Source organism: Helianthus annuus, chromosome 5 (assembly GCF_002127325.2).
Source record: "Helianthus annuus cultivar XRQ/B chromosome 5, HanXRQr2.0-SUNRISE, whole genome shotgun sequence".
Classification (NCBI taxonomy): domain Eukaryota; kingdom Viridiplantae; phylum Streptophyta; class Magnoliopsida; order Asterales; family Asteraceae; genus Helianthus; species Helianthus annuus.
This window is the reverse complement of record NC_035437.2, coordinates 118,841,159-118,860,653: the sequence shown is the minus strand read 5'-3', so window position 1 is coordinate 118,860,653 and position 19,495 is coordinate 118,841,159. Positions and strand designations below refer to the sequence as shown.

Sequence of the window (19,495 nt, the reverse complement as noted above, 5' to 3'; positions counted from 1 at the left end):
AGGATATTGGTAACATCCTGCGGAAGTATCTTGCTCATTACTAACGATTTGCTTGTAGACTTCAGCTGCAGGTAGTTAACGTTCACAGGGACCAAGTCACCCTGAAGACTCGCTCAAATTAGTTGAAAGAGAGACGTTGAAGCCGGAAGAAGTGGCCTACAACGGTCACAAAGGAATATTCAGAGTATTACGGATTTGTAGGATAGTTGGTTGATTTATAAAACTATATAAATGGGATGCTGGATCAGTAAAACACACACAATTTCAAGCACACATTCTCGTACACTCTCTGATCACTTGCTACATAACACTCAAACACTCACATTTCATAATCATTGTAACACTTAGAGCTGATCCGAGCATTATCCTGAAGTTGTATCCTTGTTATTCAATCAATAAGAAAAACAAGGCAGCTGGCAATTGTCAACTCCCGAGGTTTTGTGCCGGTGATCTAGATTGATCAAGGGATTTCCTCGTACATCTCGTGTCAACCTTTACTTTTATCGCTCATTGTTTGATAATTGTAATTGATACAGTTTGATATCCTCGAACTGTATCCTGAAACTGTTTTCATTTTCAATCAAGTTAACATATTATTTGCAAATCACAATAGCACGCTACCTCACAAATTAAATTTAATCACTTAATTGCTTCGGTATTTTTTGCCAAAATAATTAGCAAAATTTTTAAACACTTGGGTTTGAGAGGGAGACAACAGAGATTAAAAGAAATTTGTTGTTAAAAAAGTATAATTTAAAAAATATAATAGAATATCTTTTTAAAATTGTAACTTTAAAATATTGAAGTATAGATTACAATATTAATTTATTTTAAGGTATTCGACATTTCTACCAAACTTGTTAAAAACTTTAAATATTATTTTTTTAAGTATTCGATGTTTCTACTCTCAAGTTGGTTTTATGTGAGTTTGTATTCAAGTTGCAAATAATATATTACAACTTGCTAATATTTAGCCATATAAATTTAATGATCTCTTATCCCGTAGAGAAACCTAAAGAGTAATGGATAATCGGATAGCTAACAAGTATACGATTGAGTATGACAATAGTTTAAGTTCTCGTTTGTTATACGGATTTATACGGATGACCTCATAATAAAATATATTATCTAACAATGTTGATATAATTTTTTAATAAAAAAAATGTTCAATTACTAAGGTAAATATTAAATTACACTAAATTGAAAGAAATAACTCCATCTCTAGTTTTTACTCTTAATAAAGCGATGTACAATGTTCATGAGTGAAAACGGGTTATTCAAGTACAAATCAACCCTAGACAGTGATCATCCTTGGCTTTTGTTGACTGTCATCACGAAACATATAGCTAATGAAAATTGCCTCATTTGAAATGCGAAAGAAATCATCTTATCCGAATGTGTCAAATCAATTCTAGGTATAAATAATTACATGCTAACAAACATACTGACTTCATAGACGATTCGAAACAAATTGTTTGTGCAATTAATTTTGCGTAAATTATGTTTCCTTTATATCCTGTGAAGCCATGTGGATAATAACCAATTTATTTATTAAACATAGACTAAAAAGGTATTCAAATAAGCAAAACACCAAACTCTTAAGGAGCACCATATTTATTGAAAAAGCAGTACACTTGGTTAGTCACAAATGAACAATCAATCATAGAAATGTCAATATATATTTTAGTGTTTTGGTCAAAAATTACCGAATCAATTAAGTGATCAGATTAGTTTGTAAAGTAGTGTGCTATCGATGTTTGCAAAAAAATATGTTAAGTTGGTTGTTTAAGAAAACAGTTTCAAGATATAGCTTGAGGATATCAAACTATACCGATAATCAAACAATGAGCAGAAAATGTAAAGGTTGACACGAGATGTACGAGGAAAGCACTTGATCAATCTAGATCTCTGGCATAAAACCTCGGGAGCTGACAATCGTCGGCTGCCTTGTTCTTCTTATTGCTTCAGATAACAGGATACAACTTCGGAATAATGCTTGGATCAGCTCTAAGTGTTACAACGATTATGTAGTGTAAGTGGGTGTTAATTGCAGAAATAGCAAGTGAATGATGAGTGTACGAGAATGAATGTTCAAATGTGTGTGTTTAACTACTGATCCGACACCCCCTTTTATAGTTATGAAAATCAACTAACTATCCTATAATCTTGGGATTCTATCGGATATTCCCCCTTGACCGTTGTGGACTCCTTCCACAGCTCCTAACGTTCGTCTCTCAATCGTCTTGAGCGAGTCTTCAGGAGGACCAAGCCCACACGTCCATTGATACCTTGCAACCAAAGAAAACCGTTAGTTGGCGAGTAGGATACCCCCGCATGATGTTACCAAAATCCTGGTTTAGTATCCTGGTCGCAGTATTGTAACACCTCGCAAAAATCATGTCCAATATAGTGATGACACGTGTCATAAACCCTAATCATGTAAAAAGTTAACTTTGAGGGACTAAAGTTGACAAACAGTGAAAAGATGTATGTAGGAGGACTAAAAGTGTCAACATGCCAAACTTGTGCCTCTGATTGACCTCACACGATGTTCGTATTCTTTAATGAGTAAATTGTCGGACGCAAGAAGCCGTTTGTGATTAAAATCAAAAGTTTATAAAACATAGGGGTTAAAAGTGTCAACATGTTAATTATTACCTCTGAGTGACCTTTTAACGATCCCGAGGCTTTGTAATGTCTTATTATACTCTCACGGATGTCGGATAATGATTTCATGAAGTTTTGGTACAATTATATGATTTAATTTGCAATTTCCAATAAGAAGGGTTGAAAGTGTGAATGTGATAATTCTACTCCCGGGAGACCATTCTATCGAATCTGGAACTTAACAATACTTGGTTTTATTCCCAAAAACATGTGAAACCTGGAATTAAGGCCCCTAATGTTGAAAACGAAAGATATACGAGTTTAGAAAGTACAGGGACTGATCTTGCAACAAAACAAACAAGTTTTGAAACTTGTTGCCTCGCGTGGTGCACCAGGATCTGCCTTACCTGGCGCGTGGCGCGACGGAGGACCATTTTCAGCAAATGACTGGCAGCTGCTAGCATGCAAACCTGCAATCTTCAAAGATCCTCTGCAACCTGTAAGCGAAAAACAGCAGCATGCATACGGTTTTGTAAAACCTCTAGGACACATGGAGGCATCATAAAACATCTGGGGACACTTGGATTGATCCTAATTCATCCTCGTTCTCTATAAATAGGTGCTTCATTTCACAATTCAGACTTGTACATTCAAATTTCTCAAACATCTCTCTCTAGCTGCATTCTCTGGGATTCCTGGTCTTAAAGGAAGCCCTCCTAAGTTCAAACTTCGTGCTAGGACCTTGTGTAAGTGTTCTTAGCTTCTATAGTTCAGTTTTTATATGTATATGGACCGAAAGTCAAAGTTATCGTAATTCTGCTTTGACTTTTAGTTTAATCATTAACGGTCCAGCCATGATTCTAAACGAATATGGCTATGTATTTGTAGTTAAGTAGGTGTTAATCCCTCAAAAGGGCACCTCCTAATTATCACGTTTACTTAGTTAATTGTCGGGTCAAAGTAATTAGCATAAAAAGTCAAACGAGTCAGTTTTTAAATAAATTCATAACTGATAATGTAGAAGCTATAAAATATGTTTTATCACTTTAATAACTTGTTAAATATTATTAGAACATGTCTAGACATGTTCAACCCGACAATTCTGAGTTTAGGCTCGGTTCGCAACCGAATGTCGCAAAAGTTTACTTTTGCTTTGACTTTCAGTTCTGCCCCAAATTAGCTTAGTTTCTTTATACCTTAAGGTTCCTTTGTGACCATATTATATGTTAGTATAACCCTCTGAGGTTATACTACACGGCCCCTTAGTAATCTGAGTTAATTGCATGTTTCCGTTATTATGCTTAATTTTGACTATTATGCCCCTATAGCTTAAACATGAGATTTTTGAATATATGGTCATATAGATAACTTAGTTACTGATATATAAACATGTCAGAATTACTTTGACATTATTTTCTGGTCTCAAAACAATGTTATGCAAGATATCGTAAAACTTAACTTTTTATAATTAAAATACGCTTTTGTGCATAAATCATGTTTAAACCTAAATTTTGGCACCAAACTCATTACCTACTATAATGATATATTTTTTAGGGATTTTTGGAATGTTGGGTCAGATTATATACTGACCATAACTTAGAGTTCTTGTATAAATTCGATAATTGACGATAATGCCCTTTTTGTTAATAAAATGAGATTAACATATGATTAACGTGCCAAACCTTTTCCTACTGATTTTATATGAAAAATAAATATTTTAAACATTCAAGGCTGATAAAAATATCAGGATTTCATAAACATCGCATATATCGTCACTTGTCGACTTTTACGCTAATTAGTTGCATAGTATGCTTTAAAACCATATTTAGCACCCAAGACTTGTTACCTACTGAATTTATAAATAAAATTTAATACTTTTACAGTAGGTATAAGCCATGAACTCAGACTTCCAATTTTGTCCTTAAAAACATATGTGAAATGACCAAAATGCCCTTACGGTGCATAGTTTGGCCATAAATGGTAAACAACACATATGTATGATATCTTACTGATTTAACATCATAAAATAAATGTTTTTACATAATGTTTTTAACCAGAACATCAGTTTATGTTTAAACCTCTTTTATAAATCTCAAAATGACCAAAATGCCCTTACAGGACTTAATTTGGTTTTAAAATCTTATTGGGCATAATTGTTGATATCCTAGTGATATCATAACATATTTAAAGCATAATAACTTATGGAACTTGTACATGACTCATCCGGCTACCCGTTATGCATATACGCGTTCGGTACGGTTTATGTAACTAGTTTGCATAAATTAGCCGAAACGGGTAAATTCTTATCATTTTTACTTCAAAATCCAAAATGCATTTAGTTTACCCATTTTATACAAGTCTCCATACTTGTCGGGTCTAAATCACATTCCAATCCGGTCATCGCTTAATCTAACGTTTAGTACCGTAAACCTTTCTTTAAAACTAACTAGTCTAAGTTTACAACTTAAATAAGACCCGTTAGAAATCTAATAGGTTAATAAAACTTTCGTTCCAGATTAGGAGCCCCGGTAGAAGCTATTTGCACTTGTTTGAGTAGATTATACGGCTGAGTATACAAAAATTTGCATTTTAAGCTCAGGTAAATACTTTTAACTTATTTTCCCTTATACGGGCTTGGGATACGGTAAAATATTACGCTTGGTCGTGTGTAAAAACACTTAATCGAAAATGGTTAAATGGCATAATCCCGTTTTAATCAGTGTTGCTTGATAACAAATAAACATTGAGGGTTAACGACCGTGTCCTAGATATCCTCAGCTCATTTAAGGCCATAAATGGCCACGACTTAAGCACGGGGTGTAGGCATACACCTGTCAGTTGCGTATGTAAAGATATACCCACTTGTCGAGGATTACTCGCCGTGGGATTTATATTAGTGGTGTGTCGATTAGTCTTGTTCGGCTTTTATCCCGGCCTTAAATTTTTGACAAACATGTGAATCTGATACAAGATTATCATTATATAATTGTCCCAAGTTATAAAAGAATATTTATGCCTTGTGCATATAAATCAATTTTCATAAATGCTTTCAAAAGAGTCGGTTAATTGTATTTACCAGTGTAAACTGGCGTATTTTTCAAAAAGACTAAGTGACAGGTGCTATTCGTAATTGGCTGGGAGCTCTGGGCGTTAGTTAAAGAATCTTGCAAGTTCTTAATGCTTAAAGTCTGTTGAACAAGCTTTTGTATTATATTTTAGATCCGCCTGTGGATCCTATCTTACAACCGTCTGTATTATATTTTATTCGTACTTTACATTTCGGTTTGTAATAGTATTTTCTACCAAGACTTCCGTTGTGCAATAAACTGTGTATATTTGACTATGATGATATCAACTACGTCGTGATACTCCCCGCCGGGCCCACCGGTAATATGTGGAAATATCGGGGTGTGACAAGTATCAAGTATATACATAATATCAGGATATGTCTTCGGGATATAGGTTCGAAATTCCACCCATAACATTTAGTCAAACCTAATTGCTTAATGGTATGTTAATTATAAAGTTGTAATTACAGTCTATAGAAAAGTTGTGGTATACAATCTATCGAAAAGTTGTAGTATACAGTCTATTGGAAGGCATGTATGAACAAACATCATTTATTTTTTAGGAAGCAATACATAGCACTCAGCTCGCCAAGTGGTTTCGAATGAATTGGCAGGTCCAACATTTCCAGTGTGACAACTGGCACCCAACCGGTAATTTTCGTACTCTTTAATTATTATTTAATGACTGCAATTATGTGCTTAAATGTCAACAATGTCTGATTACATACTATACAAGTGAATTCGTGCACGTTTTATACTACAAGATATTGCTTTATGCATTAATGAACAGCGTTGCGTTAGAAATACTAGTAAACTCACCGGTAAGACACAATGTGTCAACAATGCTGCAGAAAGCAGTTAGACAATAGAATTGGAGCCTAGGTGTAGGTCCAACGACAAGAATACATTAAAACCCAAGAGTACACACAAGGGTTAATATATAGACATTCCGGAAGCTAAAATACGCACTAAAAAGCACCTGAAGCACACTTTAAATGCTGAATATTACATATTTCAGCAAAATTCAGCATTGTAACAAGATTGTACCATGCAAAAACATGACCAAATTGATCCAGAACACTTTCCTAAGTGTCGGGAATTGAAAGTATCACAAAAGGATACTTAAAAGACACTAAACGGTGCAATTTAGCACTTTAACGAACCGGTATTTAACCAAACAAACGGACATTACCCGAAAAACTAAAATATTACTAGAAGCATTGTTTTAATATTTTTGAACTAGTTATGGTCCCCGAACACCATAACACCCCTTATAACATAACAACACATTAAATCCCTAACCAAGACACTTGAAACTTAACTTATTATTGTAATTAGGGATTGAAATTTTCACTTAACCCCCCCCCCCATAACATGTGGACGGTCACATGGTGGTCCCCACCTAAGATCACCTTAATCTTCTCACAATCTTAATTGATATTACTTGGATCTTGATAAGATCTTGTTAGTACTATAAGAAACACAAGGTCCATTGGATAAAACTCAAGACTTGTTATAAGTAACCATCATCTTCCACATTTCTCACCACTCCATCTTTCTCTCCCTTGCTCTCGGCCGAACATAGTCCCACACACCACCACCATTTTCATTTTTAGTTCACCCATCCCAAGCTCCTCACAAGGTGTAAGAAGCAAGGTTAGAAGGCTTGGAACTCTCGGATCTTGAAGGACCTCCTTTGTTAACTTTTATCCACTCGATTTCTTCATTGTTTCTTCCCTAGCTTGAAGCTAGTAGTAAGCTTCTTGTAACTCTTGTTACTTCATATTTTTAGTGGATAAAAGATATACTATGTTGTGAATAACAAGAACACTAAAAGACATAAACTTGAATCTTGAAACATAAGATGAAATATGATGAAGTCGTGATTGAAATGATGTTGTTTGATGCATGAATGATATTTGCTTGTTGATTACTAGAGATATTGGTGTTGATCACTACATGGAGCTTGCTAGATTGTGATTGAACACATGATCTAGCAAGTTAGAGGATGATTATGTGTTAACACAAGAAGATCATCCTTGTACATAGACATGAACTTGAAAACAAAATGATTTCTTGAAAAGTAATAAATAAAATGAGCTAGTAAACTTATAAATCCAAGATTTATGAATGATTTTCCAAGAAAACCAAGTTTAAAATATGATTTTTAGAAGATCTTGGTTCTTTACTTAAACCTACACTATTTTTATTAGAAAAACAAGTGTATAAACACTTATGAAACAAGAAAAATACAAAAGGAATATTTTTAGAAAAATCATCTTACAAGTTGTAAATGATTAAATCCTTCAAGAATGGGATTTACAAACAAACAACCATGTTTTTAAGGGTAACTAAACCTACTAAATAACATGGTAAGTTACTACAAGTTTTTACAAGAACTTCAAGTTCATGATGTAGTGTGATTTACATGATCTAGGCTTATGGTAAGCCTTGATTGTGTTGTTGATGTTGATGATGATTTAAAAGAAAATAAACACATGTTTTGAAAACATGGGAAACCTTCATTTTTAGGGGAAACTATGTCAAAATTTTTATAAATTGACACTTAGAAAAATATAAGTTTTTGAGAAACTTATTCCCTAAAAATGTATCTAAAAATATTTACCAAGGTTTCCCTAAGTTTTGTGTTAAGAAATGATGATTTCTTCAAGATTAAAATTGATATTAAGTATGTATATTTTTTGAGAAAAATATATATATTTATTGATCATCAAATTTTGTGCTAAGTGTATGTAGTATGTATTAAATGTAATAGTGTATTAGGACTTGGAAATACACTAAATACTCCTAAGGAGTGAAAATACAAAAATACACATACAACATGCTTAGACAAATACAAGAGAATATATTTATGAAAATATATTTCTTCATAGAATAAATAACTTGGACAAGTTATGATCATGAAATGAAGTTTTGAACAAAAATACATAACTCGGGTGAAAAATACAAGATACTTATATTTATTTCTGAGAAAATAATATGAGTAAGATACATAGTTAAAAATATAAATTATTTTTAACACAAGAACAAATACATAAAAGATGGTGACTTGTACTCGTGCGACACAAGTCCAGTGACTAACGTTAATAAAACACGTTTAGGTCACGACGCTAGATAAGTAAAAACCGGTGAAGTTTACGGCGCAAGGAACGCAAAGTTGTGAATTCGTGCTCCCCCTTTTCTTTTAACTGTTTTCAGTTTTATAACTTCGGGGGTGAAGTACATGTTACTAAATGTTTACAGAAAAGTCCCCACTTTTAATCTTTTACATACTTTTAAACTTGGGGAAAATACATGAGTTATGGTATGATGGATACAAGAATTGAGGAATGATACGAGAAATCATGTCACGAATAGGGTACCATAAGCATCATTAATCGTGTACATACTAAGATCGCAGAACAAAAGGTTAGATCTAATGGGTTTTCGGGCAGCCACACTCTTGGTGATAACTAGTACCAAGTAGTGCTTTTGTGTCTCAGTCGTGAATCGACAACTAGAAAAATGCCTGTGGTTTGGATGCTTCCTATGTCGTGTCACATGTTAATGGCCTTGCAACCCATTAACAACCTAGATACATACAGAAATAATTGATTTATACAAGATACATACCATGTTTTTCATACAAAGTATACAAACGTTCAATACAAGAACTGCATGAATTCACACCAACATTATGTTGACGTTTTTCCAAAAACTCACATGTATTCAGGTAACTAAAGTGGATGTGCGCGCGGTCATACTTTTGCTCTTGGATGTCGTTTATGTTTATCGTTGAATAAAGTTGTAAACTTTTCAGACAATATGTTGTCTCGTGATGTAAACACTTAAACTATGATTTCAGTTATGTAATGTTTGACATTTGAAGTTATTTTTATGAGCATGTAGTATGTTTACCAATCGTATGCAATGAAAACCTTTCATGATCACACCTCGTGCTTCCGCCTTAGAAAGGGGTGTGACATCCAGATTGTGCTAAAGCAATAGATACCGATTGATCAATTAGAGCAACCAATAATACAATTTAAGTGGGACCCCATACGGAGCAGATGTCCGGTATGCTTCAAATGATTGCTAGACCCTTTCCTACAATGATCGAAACTACTCATTTTCGATCAAGGAACAACTTATGTCCGTTGTCGCACCTTAATACCCATGGTGATCACTGTTTTGGTTCCATTATCAGTAAAACTACATTGATCATTCCACTAAAACTCCATTTTGTTGCTAAAACAAAAATCATCCGGAACTGCCAATATTCAGATCAAGTACTTTAATTAGTTTTTTCGTTCATTTATATGACTTTTTTCCAATATAGAACTTAGTGTGTTTCAGACTTAGAAGCAGCGTTTGTAAAATAATATAAAACACATTTTTTCACTCGAGTTACAGGAGCATGGCGGTCGAGATCACCTTCTTCAAGAGTCGGGTGTATCAAAATTTATAGGATATGTAGAACATTTGTTGAAATTTGCAGCCTCCAATTTTCTACCATCAGGTAATCTAATGTTAGTTGCTTATGTGACAATTATAATATTTGTTTTATGATAATTGACATATTTAAAAAAGAAACAATATGTATACGTGATTAAATTTTCTTTGTTACCTTGGAAGCCATCTTATTGATAAAACTAGAGCAATAGTCACTGCAATAATCAATAAAAGTCTATATGCCAAAATCGCGATCCGAAAATAGTGTGCTTGTTTATTAAACTATAGAGTGGAATATTAAAAAATCTCATATTTTCATAAGGGGAATAATTAATAAGTATATTCAACTCCAATTATAAGTTTTTCCATCAATATCATATCTCGCAGATATCTTTTAAACGGTATAGTAATCTGAAGACACAATAAATAAGAAAGGTCATTAAGTAAATAAGGAATGCCATTAAGATAAAGAAGGGAATTAAAGTAAAATAGTTTTCCCTTCTAAATTAAAAAGAGGTGCAGTAACGGATTGTCACATAACAATAATAAGCTTAAATTTATGTCATGTGACATAAGATTGTTTTCTAGTTAATCCATTTAAATAAACAATATTCAATAATTTATTTGTTAACTCAAAAGACATAAAGTGTAAGGTCCCATTTTCTTTAATTGGCTGTCAGATTCGTAGTCAGTCATATGCATTTGATGACATTTTGGTAGGTGGAAAGTCGATGACAATGCATACTTTATGTTATCATGAATAACGAGAAAACAATGTAATACTATTCTAACAACTTTTAACATAAAACACAAAGCTATGGAGAAGCACAATTCATTCTCTTTCTCTTGAATCATGATTATGTCTTATCTGGTGATTTCTAAACATGATGAAAACTTTTATTAAAAAAGACTAATAGGATTTCTAGTTTTAAGCCAACAAATAAGATACCAAATTTGACTTTCTTACTACTTTTTTTTTTTTAAATGTGTGAATTATTCGCGAATGTCGGGAGGTCTAGCATACGTTGTCTTAATCGGGTCCGCGCTAGAGAGCTCCCATGCATAATAGATCCCCAATTTAAACTCCTCAGTGAGAAACCCCTATCACCCAGACTCGAACTTGAAATCTGGAGGGGAAAACTCACCTGGGCCCACCATAGGTGAAACTTAAATACCCGTGGCCACCACTAAAGCATCAGTGATGCTTACTTTGTTACTACTGTTCATGGCAAATACAAACGAAGTAAGCGTAGTTTTTTTTCTAAATGCTATAATAATAATAATGTCTGACGTAGAAGTGTTGCGATTTGATTTTGACCGTTCTTTTGTCAAAGTGTCAAGCCATGAGCCAATCAATTATAGAAGTTTTCAATCTATGTAAGGCCACCTTTGGAGGAGGGCCGGGTGGGTATCAGTCTCAGTCTCTGGCCCGGATGTAATCTCAAGCCCAACTACTTTAAACAATTAATTCACATAAAAACTAGCTCAACTTCTGAAATGTTAAACTATTGTTACATAGGAACTAGGTTAAATTTTTATAAAATATAATTATCAAATATATAATAACGAGACTTTCGTTATTCGTAGTAAATATCATAGTACAATACCGATTGCAATAACTAAATAAAAAGAATATAAAATATAATTTTATATACCAATCTTGATTCAAGCCGCATCTCTGGTGGGTCATTCACGCGCATTTGATAGCATCCTATACTCGAGTGTTCATCATCTTGAGTCTTGAAAAATACTCCTTGACTGCAACAAAGAGCACACTAAAACGTTGACGATTTTGGTTGAGACACGTGTTCAACACGCTTCCCTTAAAACAGATTTCGCGCCTCTACTGTCTCCCAGGGTACAACAGCCGAAGCAGTATGTACTGCCGGAGATGGTCATGCGCCCGGGGTTATACCGGATAAAATTATAGTGTTAGAACTTGTGGGAAATAATGATATGAAGATGATGAAATCGAATAGAGAAAACATATCTCTCTAAGTACCCAACACATGGGTCTCCAAATATCTCCAAGAACTCTTCTATTTTTTTTTTCTTCTAAAAATTCCACTTTCAATTCTCCACTTGTAATTAGCTTCATCAAGTTACGCACATAACCTACTTTGCATACAAGAGATATGGGGTAGAGAAGAGTCTCACTTTATTGAAGATTTTATTAGAGAAATAAACTCTAATAAAAACTAATAAATTGACATAAAAACTCTACTAAAAGTCTCACTTTATTAGAAATTTTATTAGAGACATAAACTCTAATAAAAACTAATAAATTAACATAAAAACTCTACTTAAGAGTTTACCACCCATATGAAGAGTCTAGTAAATAATTATAATTTTACTAAATTATAATTTCACTAAATTAATATCCATTCACACCATCTAAATTTCCAACATGATATGCCCCGTACATTTTGCGTGTGTTAAATAGAATATATCTCAGTTTGATAACATGTATCTCTGTATTCCGGTTACTTGAACATACTACTCATAACACAATCTCAATAAAAATTACATTAATACATAGGTAAAAATATGCTCGTCATAGAGTAACTTTATTAAAGTCCAGGAGTAAAAGCGTTTGTCCACCAATAGCAAACAGTCACTGTTCCCCCAGGTTGATTTGTCACAGCAGCAACGGGAAAAGATTAAAAGATGAAATACTAAAAGAAATAAAAGTAGATGGACTAAACATGTACATAACCAAAGTTAAAGTAGAGGCACTAAACACGCATATGAACAAAGCTAATCAATAAAAAGGAAGTTTTTTTTTTTAAACAGATGAGCTAAAGACGTATATTAGCAAAGTTGAAGGTTTAAAAGCAAGATACAAAAAGTCACGATCAATCACTATAAAGGAATAAAAGTAGAATGATTACACATGTACACCACTAAAGTTATAGCAGAGGGACTAAACACGCATATAAACAATGTTAACCAATAACAGAAAAACTTTTTTAAAAGCATATGGGCTAAACATGTATTTTAGCGAAGTTAAAAGTTCAAAATAAAATACAAAAAGCTATGACCAATGAAGAGGTGCTAGACAGGTGCCAAAATGTTTCAACTATTTTTCAGGGACGACCCTAAACTTATTTACTAAAACAAACTTGTTAGAAAACTGAAATTGAACAAAGCCAAATTATTCGTTTACGAACGTTTTGTTTCATGGTTTAAGTTTAACGCCTAATCTAATCTATGTAACATAGTAGCATATTATTGGTTTTGTTATATTATAAAAACTAAAATTAAATAAATGATATGGTGCATGTCGATGTCGATTTCAAAAAGCTCTTAAAACTTATCCGTATATAAAAACTATGGGGATGGTTTAAATGAAAACCATTTTTATCGTGAAAACTAACTAAAAAAGCCTAAAAAACACACAATTTTTTTTTAAATTTTTTTATTAAAAATCGCAATTTTTTTATATATAAAAAAAACGTTTTTTCAAAAAAAAAATTTGTAGTGCACATATGTAATAATTCACATATGCAGTACACATACACATGTGCACTATTTTTTTTTTTTGAATTTTTTATATACCTAAAATAACGAAAATTGGTATGCAAAAAAAAATTGGTATGTTTTTTTGACATTTTAGTTATTTTTTGAGTTTTCGCAATAACTAGTGTTTTCATTTCAACATTCCCCTAAATTAATCACATATTTATAAAAGTAAAAGATTTTGTCAATAAACAATGACCACTTGATTGGTATCATCACTGGCCTACGGTATAGTGTCCCAAAAAGTTGTCGGAATGATAAATATACTTCACATACACCGATAACTTGACAAAGATAACGATCTCGTTTTTTTTTTTTTTTTAATTTTATCCAACTTATTTTAGTTATTTCGTAGATCTAATGGTTAGACATTTGGTTTTTCTCATCGAACTCCTAAATTCAACTCCTACTAGCATCAATTTAAAGAACATTGTGGTGGTAATTAAGTTTAGAACTAGGTCTCTCTGGAGGTCGACAGTTCGAAACTGGGCTGAACCGGGTTTTACAGTAATGGGCCTTTGGGCGGGCAGGTTTTCGACGGAGTTGGTGGCTTGGTGACTCGGGTATGCATCCAACTCCGACCGACGACCGTTATGGAGGAGTGGATTGTAACGCCCGCGTCCCTAGACTTTTAGCTTTTGTCACTTTTAGCCCCTAAACTATGTGATACTTGATATACTTGATGAAACTTATGCTATGAAACTATGATTCTATGATACTTATGGAAACTATGATACTATGATTCTTGATACTTGGAAACTAGATTCTTGACTCTTGATACTTTGGTGCTTGACTCTTGAGGCTCGTGAAACTTGAGACTTGGTTGAACGAGGGACTGGAGTCTTGTCATTGGCGGAAACTATGAAACTATGGAAACTTTTGTGTTAATGATATAATCTAGTTATGTGATACCATTACCCAATAATACGCAACGCAACGCTTAATCTAACTCGCAAAACGAATCAAAGACGGGAACGCGGAAAGGATAGGATTGACCGAATGGTAATCCAATCGGATGACCAACCGATCAGATAGCCATCCGATCGGATGACCAACCGATCGGATGGCCATTCGACCGAGCCGCCATCCGACCCGCTTCACACTGCCTTCACTCACTCTAACACTATAAATAGGCCTGTCACATCATCATTCACACTGATGTGACAGCCTCACTCGATCCAGACGTACGCACTCCTCTTTTCTTCCATTTCTCGGCGATTTCGGTACGTTTTTGTAAGACCCGTCTCTATTAATCAATGTTATAATATTAAACACGCATTTTATACGAAAATGCAAGCTTACAAAAACTTTTCCAAGTTAAACTTTTTACATAATTTAAAACATTCCAAAATATAATTTCAAGTGTTTACAATATCCACTTTTTAAACTAGAACAAAATAAGATCGTTGCGGAAGCTTCGAGACATGTGTTCGGTTCTCCTTTCTTGCTTGATCCTCATCCGGAGTTCCATAAGACATTCCTAAAATCAAAACCAACATAAAAGTTAGTTTCAACAGTTTCACAACAAGTTATAAACATATTTCCATCCAATTCATTCATCCATTATTTAAAATTCTTGTTTCCTTCGAATTCAAATTTCCGGTTCTTAAACCGAATTATTTGACTTGTTATGGGTATTTATGTCAAAACTATAATTTTATCAACTCTTATTAAAAAAAACTCTTATTTCCTCCAACCATAATCCATATTATGGTTGGTGCATGTACCCTTCACGAGAGTATCATTCCTTGTGCGTACTTGGCACGGGTCAACATTGACTCGTTTTTAATACATTGCATTACCTTTCGCCAACCTTGGCAAAACATGCTCATACTTTCCGCTTGCCTGTATTTGTAACACTTAACAATACATAATATTACCAATCATCATTTATATTATTATACAACTTCTGACCAAGTATTGTGTCAAAACTAAGTGTTTAAGACCCCGAAACAATTTATGCAAGTACGGACCTGCATGTTGTCAACAACTATTTTGTTGACAAAACGTCCGCGAAAACCACGTTAAACAACTTCCTAAAAATTTATAAAAATTACCAATTATCATTTATATTGTTATACCACTTCTGACCAAATATTGGGTCAAAACTAAGTGTTTAAGCCTTCGAAACAATTTCTGCAAATACGGACCTGCTTGCTGTCAACAACGATTTTGTTGACAAAACGTCCGCGAAAACCACGTTAAACAACTTCCGAAAAGTTTATAAAAATTACCAATCATCATTTATATTGTCATACCACTTCTGACCAAATATTGAGTCAAAACTAAGTGTTTAAAGCTTCGAAACAATTTCTGCAAATACGGACCTGCTTGCTGTCAACAACTATTTTGTTGACAAAACGTCCGCGAAAACCATGTTAAACAACTTCCGAAAAGTTTATAAAAATTACCAATCATCATTTACATTGTTATACCACTTCTGACCAAATATTGAGTCAAAACTAAGTGTTTAAGGCTTCGAAACAATTTCTGCAAATACGGATCTGCTTGCTGTCAACAACTATTTTGTTGACAAAACATCCGCGAAAACCACGTTAAAAAACTTCCGAAAAGTTTATAAAAATTACCAATAATCATTTATATTGTTATACCACTTCTGACCAAATATTGAGTCAAAACTAAGTGTTTAAGGCTTCGAAACAATTTCTGCAAATACGGACCTGCTTGCTGTCAACAACTATTTTGTTGACAAAACGTCCGCGAAAACCACGTTAAACAACTTCCGAAAAGTTTATAAAAATTACCAATAATCATTTATATTGTTATACCACTTCTGACCAAATATTGAGTCAAAACTAAGTGTTTAAGGCTTCGAAACAATTTCTGCAAATACGGACCTGCTTGCTGTCAACAACTAATTTGTTGACAAAACGTCCACGAAAACCGCGTTAAACAACTTCCGAAAAGTTTATAAAAATTATCAATCATCATTTATATTGTTATACCACTTCTGACCAAATATTGAGTCAAAACTAAGTGTTTAAGGCTTCGAAACAATTTCTGCAAATACGGACCTGCTTGCTGTCAACAACTATTTTGTTGACAAAACATCCGCGAAAACCACGTCCATTTTATTATTCACAATGCTATCCATTATACAAGTAAGTATTGTATTCTAGAAGGTGTAAGTTTTACTTACCTTGCATCTGGTTATTCTTTTCCGCGTGCTCCATCCGTTTGACCCGCTTCCTTCCCAAGCTTCCATCTAGCTTGTTAAGCGTCAACTATCATTATAATTCGTAAGACGGTTAGATTAGTCATTATCAGTTATGACTATTCCACCTTACGTATTTCATATAAAAATTATCATTCATCATATTGTTGGTCAGTTTGACTTTCTAAAAGTCAAACGACCATTAGTATATAAAATGCACATTCAAGTTCATTAACTAGTTTAGGCATTCTTTAATTACCCGGTTGGCGTTATCTTTAGGCCACCGTTTTAACCAAGGTTCTAACCGAGTTTATTACATTTCCCACACTTTATCTTATTCAAGTGATTATCAAGACTAATTTATTCATTCATTTCGCACGAACTATGGGTTTCTCATATACAAGTGAAACCCGTTTCGTCATATCACTAGCATTCATCCGAACGCCTAACGTAATCAAGTTCTACCTATCAATTAGTAGATAACATGATTTCATATACCTAGTTACATGAATATATTTACCGGATTTCATCATAACATTCAAAAACCCATTTCAAGTCGTGTATGGGTATTCACTCGAACCTATAAATTGTTCAAGTATCTCGGTTCAACTATCAATTATGATGATTTTTAGCACAAATATATCATCATCTTCACTATTTAATCAAAACCCACTTCCTAGTTTACTTGTTAATCACTTACAAGTAACTTTACATTAAATTCTTCATAATTTTATCATAACTAACGAAATTAAACACACAATAGCATTCAATTTCAACTTTGGATCCTACTCCAACAACCTTATTGCAAGTAACATACTTGTCTCACATTTCAACTTCAACCAATCTAGGATTTATGACATACCTTATGATCCCCTTGACTAGGTGATCATTTATACATGTTCATGCATTGATTTGGGTCTTGATTTGAGCTTCAATTTAATCTTTTAGTGTGAATTAGGGTTTGCTCCATGGGAGCCCTTCTCCTGGTCGTTCACGAACACACTGTGTATGTGTCTGTTTTTTTTTTGTTTTTAATAATTAATCTTTTAAGTTATCCCACCTTTGGCCCCTCAAGTTTTGTTAATTAGTAAGTAGGCTACAACCTACTTATTTTCAACAATATTTTGTCTTGTTAACTAGGTTAAACATTCCTAGTTAACTTAGTGAGTTCGGGGAGGTTATAACCCGTTTTATTTAAGTCCCGTTAACTCGGGCTTTTTATAACCTTTATTTCCTCGAAAGCTTTTATTCATTCATTTTTTTATATTAGGTTTGGTTTATTTATTTAAATCCTAATTAATTTTTTTACCGGGTTTACCTTTACCACTAACAGTATTTTACCCGTTTATTTTTTTTTGGTTAATTTAATATAATTAATAAACCCGTTTTTGGGGTGTTACAGTTTTACACTAAATTCTTGTACAACTTTAATCTACACGTTATTCTCTACATGATTCTCCTTTGAAACCTTACTTTTCACCGTGAAATCTCTAAGATTTGAGCTCTTGAAGGTGAAGTCATCATGGAGGTTTGTACCAAACTGTTGTGTGATGTCATTCTAGTCCAGATCTAGCTCAGATCTAAGGAATTTCATGTGATTTGCATTAAATCTTTCCTAAATCTAGACTTTTCAACTGAAACTTATGTTTATCTTCATTGGTTCTTAAACTTTTCACTTAAGTCGGTGGGATCCAGATCTGAACGGACTAAAGACTTGATGATTAGTCTTGAGTCGACTTGGAAATGGATTGTTACCGGAGAAGATGACCGGAGTACGTATTCCGACATAAACACCACCAAGAAGAGACGACTGGACGGACTAGGGGTGATTCCCAACCAATCAGAACAGCTGAACGTTGGTGTGTTTACCATTGTCTAAATACGTACCAAGTCGTCGCCGTTTAATCAGAAACTTAGAAACTTTACAAGTTTAGGAACGAGACAAGGACAACCCGATCGAGTGGCAATCCGATCGGATGGAACAACCATCCGATCAAGTGACACTTTCCTCGTAACCTTAAACACCTGGAAATCTTCTGGAAACTTTAGGAACAAGGTCACAACGATCGAATGGCAATCCGATTGGATAGCAATCCGATCGAACAACCATCCGATCGAAGTGACGTGTGCCTTGAAACCTTTCACACTTAGAATCTTTTTTTGAGACTTTGAATCTTTGGAAGACTTGGAACTTTGGATCGAATGGCAATCCGATCGGATAGCCATCCGATCGAACAACCATCCGATCGAACAACCATCCGATCAAGGTAACCTGAGTTGACACTTGACTTGACACTTTGAGAATCTCAACACTTGGATCGAATGGCCATCCGTACGGATGACCATCCGACCGGATGGCAATCCATCCCACACACTATGTCTCCTCGATCGAGTGGCAATCCAATCGGATAGCCATCCGATCGAACAGCCATCCGATCAAGATGACTGATCCGATACATGGTTGAATCTCGTTATTCTGCCCGACTCTTATCTGTTGTAATCTAACCAGGCTAAACCTAAAGAGCTCCCTTTGATCCAATAACAATTAATCTGTTAAGCAATCACTGTGAGTATACTCGATCCCTTTTTGTTTTAAACTTTGGGGTGCAACATATATTCTATTAAACTATGACACTTGAGACTTTTGGAAACTAAACTCTATCCTGTGTGTATG

General features: G+C 34.0%; 1 long non-coding RNA gene across 3 annotated transcripts; it reads right to left on the bottom strand.

Moving 5' to 3' along the window:
• Window positions 1-14,954: 14,954 nt before the first annotated feature.
• Window positions 14,955-17,819, bottom strand: LOC110939101. Of its 3 annotated transcripts, none has more exons than XR_004892801.1 (4): window positions 17,684-17,819; window positions 16,807-16,891; window positions 15,449-15,505; window positions 14,955-15,126 (listed from the first exon to the last, which is right to left on the bottom strand). It is a non-coding gene; the product is annotated as an uncharacterized LOC110939101 (long non-coding RNA). The 3 variants fall into 3 exon arrangements; XR_004892802.1 differs by having other exon boundaries at window positions 15,449-15,491; XR_002591966.2 differs by lacking the exon at window positions 15,449-15,505.
• Between the last annotated feature and the right edge of the window lie 1,676 nt (window positions 17,820-19,495).